Source organism: Neovison vison, chromosome 11 (assembly GCF_020171115.1).
Source record: "Neovison vison isolate M4711 chromosome 11, ASM_NN_V1, whole genome shotgun sequence".
Classification (NCBI taxonomy): domain Eukaryota; kingdom Metazoa; phylum Chordata; class Mammalia; order Carnivora; family Mustelidae; genus Neogale; species Neogale vison.
The window spans coordinates 104,671,572-104,678,873 of NC_058101.1; the positions used below are offsets into that span (position 1 = coordinate 104,671,572).

The 7,302-nt window shown below is 36.5% G+C and overlaps 1 pseudogene; it reads left to right on the forward strand.

Moving 5' to 3' along the window:
- The first annotated feature begins 5,111 nt into the window (after positions 1–5,111).
- LOC122890440 lies at positions 5,112–5,758 on the forward strand (annotated as a pseudogene).
- Positions 5,759–7,302: the final 1,544 nt, after the last annotated feature.

The following is a 7,302-nucleotide window of genomic DNA, read 5'->3' on the forward strand; positions in this document are numbered from 1 at the left end:
ATGTTGAACCATCCTTGCATCTGAGGGACAAATCCCACTTAGTATTGGTGTATGATCCTTGTAATATTCTGTTGAATTAGGTTGTTACTATTTTGTTGTGAATTTTTACATCTATATTCATCAGAGATACTGTCCTATATATATATATATATTTTTTTTTTCCTCCTGTGATGTCTCTGTTTGTCTTTTCTATCAGGGTAATGCTGAGATCATAAATTAGTTTGAAAGTGTTCCCTCCCCTTCATTGTTTTGGAGAGTTTGAGAGAAACTGGTTTTAATTCTTATTTAAATATTTGATAGAATACACAAATGAAGCCATGTGGTCCTGGACTCTTCTTTGTTAAGAAGTTTTTGATTACGAATTCAGTCATCTTACTTGTAATTAGTCTGTTCAGATTTTCTATTCTTTCATGATTCAGTATTTGCAAGTTGTGTCTTTCTAGGAATTTTTCCATTTCTTCTAGATTATCCAGTTTGTTGGTACATAATTGTTTACAGTAGTCTCATATGATCCTTTTATTTCTGTGGCATTGATTGTAATGTCTCTTCTTTCATTTCTGATTTTATTTATTTGTGTTTTCTCTTTTTTTTCTTCTTTAGGCTAGCTAAAGTTTGTCAATTTGAAGTAATAAGGAAGAGACATCCAGCTATTATATAGATAGATCCAAATTCTGATGCAGTGGTACTCTCCCCTCTCCTCTATAGTGCCCTATGCTCAGAGAATTATGCTGTGACCTACTTTGCTAATAAAATATTTTCTGTTCTTAAAAAAAACTATTTTGCCACCATAATGAGAAATTATTCTCCTCAATTGTAAAGGTTTTACAGCTTCATAGTTGGGAAGAAATTAGAAATTTTTCCTTGTTTCTTATCACTCTACAAAAGAATTATAGTCACCAGATGGTTCAACTTCAGTATCTAAGAAATGTCTCTTTCTAAGATAAGTGAAAATATCATGAAGAATAAATAATAATACAGATAGGGAAAGAATAAAGAAGAACTACTTTTATTGAGGGTAGTTCTATCTTTACTTGAGATGATTGTATTTCATTTCATATTATTTTTTCTTACTTTAATGGAAAAATACTTTTATCATAAATTTCCAGTGCTAATAAAGAAAGAGATGGATAGAATTTTTAAAAACCAATATAGGTAGTTCATAGCTGAATTCCATGATGTCTCTATTCTGGACTAGGTGGTTGCAGAGGGAAGAAAATGGAACCCAGAATTCAGAAACAAATTATTATTTTTATAGAGCTCTTAAACAGGTATTAAAAAAAAAAACTAGTACTCAAGAAATGAGTAAGCTACTCTTTAGGGAAGGCAATAGTTCAATATCTTTATGTTATTATAATATAATTATTATAAGTAATTGGGTTAATGGAGGTAGATCCTATATTTTATCAAATAAAGGTAGGTTAGACAACTAAGTGGAGAATGCATAATGATGCTTTCCTTGTTGGGGCACATGGGTGGCTCTGTCCGTTAAGCATCTACCTTCTGCTCAGGTCTTTATCCAGGGTCCTGGGATCCAGCCCTGAATTGGGATCCCTACTCAGCAGAAAGTTGATTTCTCCCTCTGCCCTTCCCACTGCTCATGCTCTCTTTCACTCTTTGTCACTCTATCTCTTGAATAAATAAAAGCTTAAAAAAAAAAAAAAAGATACTTTACTGGTTATCTATTGTTGTATAACAAATTGCCCCCAAATTTAACAGCTTTAAATAATATTTATCATCTCTGTGAGTCAAGATCTTGCTGTGGTTTAGTTGGGTGTTTATGGCCTACTGTCTCAGAAGTCTGCATCACGGTGTTATCTAAGGTTGTAGACATATAAGTATTCAGCTGGAGGAGAGTTCACTTTGAAGTACACTCAGGTAGCTGTTCACAGGTCTCTGGGTCCTTGCTAGCAGAAGACTGGAAGTATCAGCTCCTGGCCCTGTGGCTTTATCCTCAGGGCTTCTTACATGGCTGCTGGTTACCCCAGGGTACAGATTCTGAAAGAGAGATCCCAAGACAGAAGCCATCCCAAGACAGATCCCAGGACAGAAGCCATCTGCTTTTTGAATTGGCATCTAAATGCTTCGGCTGTATTCAATTCATTAGAAGTGAATCACCAAATCTAGCCATACTCAAGGCAAAGGATTACATAAGAGTGTGAATATGAGGAGTCAGGGATCATGAGGTGTCATCTTAGAGTCTGCCTACCACAGATAATATCTGCTTATGACTTTCATTGGTAATAGACACATTCCCTTTCCTCTTAAACTCCTGAAAGTAGCTCATTGTCTTCACTAATGTTTGGATATCTTCAGTGAATGAAAACCAGTGGAACCCAAGCTAAAGGATATAGGTAACTCTGGTACTGTGGTTGGATTTCAAACCTCAGGGCAGACTGACTGGAGCATATCCATGTCATCTCAGTGGTATTAATTTTCTAATGCATAAATAGCAAGATTTGTGTTTTTATCTAATTTTCCCAGGAATCTACAAGGCTTTGTGTTCTCTCTCTCTCCTCTTTTGTTTTCCTTCAATTATATCATAATGTTAATTCTTTACTCTTTGACCTTCATTGAAGGTCATTTACTATGTATCATCGCTAGCCAGACAAACTGGGCAGATGAAAAGCCTGACAAAAGGTCTTGGTCTCTGTAGATATGACTTCTAATGAAAGAAATGAAGTCGGAAAGATTATTCCTTTATCTGGTTATTTCTTAAGCTAGCAAATATAACTATTTTTATCTGAAGTCACTAAAGCCTTCTGTAGATTGAATTTCTCTAGGTACACTCTGGGTACACAAACTTCAGAAATAAATTTAGTCAACAATAGGACTTAATGTTATTAAAAGTCTAAAATATGTATTTCGTATTTTATTCAAGAGGCTTGGCTGTTCTCCTGAGCTAACAGTAAATTAACAGTGGGGCCTGGTTCTTGTCTTTTCTGCTACATTTAAATCCCAGTCCTAGTGACTAAAGCATATAAACATATAAAAATAAGCTCTTAATGGTTTGAATAAGGTCGAAGACAAAAAGTTCCCTAATTAAGTTCTGAAGTTAAATACAACTATTTTACCGAGCTCAGTCTGCTTAATGTATCTTGTTTGTCACATGCAGTTCATAATTATACTGAGAAAAAAAGGAATTAAGAGTACAGAATTTTAGAAGCATATTTTTTTAATTTTCTATTTTTAATGCTAAAACATCAAGTCCTATTTTGCTGCCATATTTTCTTCTTCTAATGACCTTAGCTAAATTCTAAAATTCTCACCCGCATTTGTAAAAATGTAATGATAAAACAAACCAGTAGCAAAGTTGAATGCAATCCAGTACTAAAATCCCTTTCCTCACTCAGCTGCTTCTCAGACACCTGAAATGTGCTGCTTAATTTAGAAAGAAAAATTACAGTGAGGCTGCAATCCTGCCTTTCAGAGACAAGGGAGCAGGAAATGATTTGCAGGTGATTGAAAGGTGGTGTTTGCACTTAGGATTTCCTGAGCTTTCCAAATTTAACCTTGGAGCTTACCTATCTTTGATTTTAAGAATTAGATCCTACCCATATTCTGGATATCTCCCCGCTGTAGTTGTGCATCTTGGCTGGGGATGAGAAAAATGAAGGCTACATGCTCAGTCCTAAAAGAGAAAAGAGCAAAATAGGATGTGAAGGAAATAAATGAAGGCTACAGTTAGCTTTCCTCTGAGCCAAGGACAAGAAGCTGACTTCTCCTTTAATTTAACCCTTGGATTGTCACAGAGAAATAGGGCTTTGAGGAAAATTCTGTTGCATTTGCCATTTCCAAGCAGAAAAATAAAATTATAAAATAGATACATGAGAAACTTTTTAAATTTTTTTCATTGCAAGATGCTGTGAATAAATATGATAGAATCAAATGTAAAATATTTATGCATATATACATATTATTTGTATGAGTAAATGCATATAAAGTGTGAAGCAAGGTAAAAATCTCATTCTTTTCCTAAGACGTAGAATAATGCATTTGTTTTCCAGGTGAACCAATGCCTTATATTCTAAAGATAAATCTATGATTCTTTGTTTAAAGGAATAGTCTGAAAAAAAAATAATTAACCCTTTTCCACAAGACTATTATTAACAATTCTTCTTGAAAGCTTCCTCCGTCTGAGTTCTGAATTAACTAACACAGTGCATCCACCAAACTCCTGATATATATTGGTTAAATAACTGAATAAAGCAATGAAAGAAAGGAGGAGGAAAAAAGTGGAGAGAGAAAAGGAGAGAGATGGAGAGGGGGAAGGAAGAAGGATATAGTAGACACAGACAACATTTTATCCACTGGACATGACATCTTGAAAAGCTTTCTTCGCTTAGTTTCTAGAAATACCATTTTTTTCTTTTTCCTTCTGCTTTGCTAGTTGTGTCTTTTCAGTCTTCTAGGATGGTTTCTTTTCTTCCTCCAATTTCTAAACATTGGAGTGCATTAGGGCATTGTCCTTGGTCATGGATTTTTCTCTATGCCTAGCCACTTCCTAAGTAATCTTTTCAAATTGTGTGACTTTATTATACCAATAATCCTACCCACCCAGCCAGCAGTTCTCTAAACTGAAGTGCTTTCCTAAACTCTGGGCTCACATATTTAACTTTCTACTTGATCCTCTTAGATCCCAGATAGCTATGTCAATGCTAATGTTTACCAAATAGAACTCCTGATTTATACACCCTCCCCTCCTGATCTTTTCCTTCCTCAAGCTTCTCCATACCTACCAACAATACCACCTTTACCTAGTTTTTCAAACTAAACACTGAAGACATTATATTTCTTTTCTTTTATTGTATCACTAAACTATGTGAGTTTTACCATCAAAAGAGATACCAAATTCCATCATTTTTCACCTTATCTATGCTGTGACAATAACTTGTACAACTTGTTCTTCTCTTGCCTAGATTACTGGAGTAGTCTCACAACAGTATTCCTGCTTCAGCTTCACTTCTTGTTTCAGTCAGGTCAGGGCCCAACTAGACAAACAAATCATGTGGGAAAATCCCTCACCATATCATAGATTGAGTTTCAAAAAAGAAGAGGCATGACTCACTCTCTTTCTTCCACCGTTTGGTTCTACACTCACCGCACAAAATTCAATGCCTGGTGAAGCCACAGAAACCATGCCTGCTACAGAGCAGGAGTTGCCAGGGCCTCAGGCTGAGACAGGGTCTGGAAGAGAATCTGACAGTGATGAATCAGTACCAGAGCTTGAGGAACAGGATTCCACATAGGCGACCACACAATAAGCCCAGCTGGCAGCCACAGCTGAAATCAATGAAGAACCAGTCAGTAAAGCAAAACAGAGCTGAAGTGAAAAGAAGGCACAGAAGGCTATATCCAAACTGGGTTTTTGACAGGTTACAGGGGTTAGGAGAGTCACTATCTGGAAATCTAAGAATATCTTCTTTGTTATCACAAAACCAGATGTCTACAAGAACCCAGCTTCAGATGCCTGCATAGTTTTTGGGGAAGCCAAGATCAAAGCGTTATCTCAGCAGGCACAACTAGCAAGTAGTGAGAAATTCAATTTCAAGGTGAAGCTGTCTCAGACATTTAAGAAAACATATAGACTCCAATGGTACAAGAGGAGAGTGAAGAGGAAAAGGTTGATGAAACAGGTGTGGAGGTTAAGGACATAGAATGTGTCATGTCACAAACTAATATGTCAAAATCAAAGGCAATCCAATTCTTGAAAAACTACAGTAGTGATACTGTAAGTGTTATTACAGAGTTAACAATGTAACTGTCTGAAAATTAGGACTTTTTTTTTTGCTATTTCAAAAGAATAACAGCAGCTTTGCTTGAAATTTATATAATATTTCTATTATTAATAAAGTTATAGTTTCTTGATGGATGGGAAAAAAAATAAGAGGCATAACCATTGCACAAAAGTGTACTCACTACTGATGCCAGGAAAAGTAGAACCACGGTAATTCACTCAGCTCATTGTCAGTGATGAGGCAGAAAGAAAGAAGATTGAAAACATGTCCTGGCTTCTCTCTTCTATCCACTTGTCAGTGTCTCACCCAGCTGTCTCATACAAAAGCCTAGAAAATATAGTACGAAGGCAGAACTTGAGAAAGGAAAGAATGGATATTAAAGCAGTTGGGTCAAGGACCAATTAACCCTGCCCCTAACTCTACCCCACCATAGCTTTATGTTCTCCCAAAAGCAAGAGTGAACCACATGAAATCGAACACGTAACCTGCCAAGTGCCTAACGTCAAACTTCCGATGGTTTTATATCATAATCTAAATAAAATACCAAGTTCTAATCATGACCTATGATGCTTCACGTAAACTAGCCACTTCTACTACTTTAATTTCTTCTCCTTTGTCTCACCTCATTTCAGTATGTAGCCTTTCTTGCATTTCATTGTCCACATGTAGCAAAACTTCTTCCCCATCTTTTCCATCTGTTTGGTAAATCATTCCCCTTGTTTACTAGGTTTGTTTCCAGCTTCAGTCAGGCCTGTGCTCTAACAACACCTCCCCCCAGAGGACTTCTGTGGTCATTTTTCCAAAATATTGACTCATCCACTAATTTGTATCTCCTTACCGTGCTTATTTTTTCTTCTTAGCACTGTCACTACTTCACAATGTTGGGGAACATCATCAAAAAGACTTGACTGCCAAATGAACCATGAGCTTAGTAGGCCCTGACATCTTCATTCCCTTGCCTATCCTTGGAATATGGATTCCACTAGCTTTTCCTGCCCTAGATGCTGCTCCAAAGATAAAGGCTTTAGACAGGCAAGTGGTATCAAGAACCCTGTATGATATATGTGACTGAACCCATTAAGGCCCCTACTCAAATTTTTAAGATTTGGTAGGTGGGTGTGGGAGCCCATTTGTCTTGCTGCCGCCCACAAAAAGCCCTGTATGTAAGTTCCCTTTTCTTAGTAAAACTGCCACTTCCCAATTAGAATGGCCTGTTTCTTTCTTTGGCCTCTCCCTGCCCTCTGAGTATGAGGGCCAGTTTCAAGTATACCTGCTAAGCTCCTGATAGGGTTGTGAACCAACGCACAGTAAATGGAATTATTTGTCTACTGTTTTCCTTCCTTACTAGAAGATAAGCTTCCTAAAGGTAATGCCTTCACTTGTTTATTAACATACCCCAGTGCTTGAATCAGTGTCTAGCAAATAACAGGAAATCAATAGATATTTGTTGAGCAAAGAAACAGAAATAAATTTCTTATATTACTTCTGTGTGAATTTTTGTCTTCACTTTCAAAATTGGTTGTAACCCAAAAGCCTCTTTGAAATGAATTATTTGGAACTGAGAACA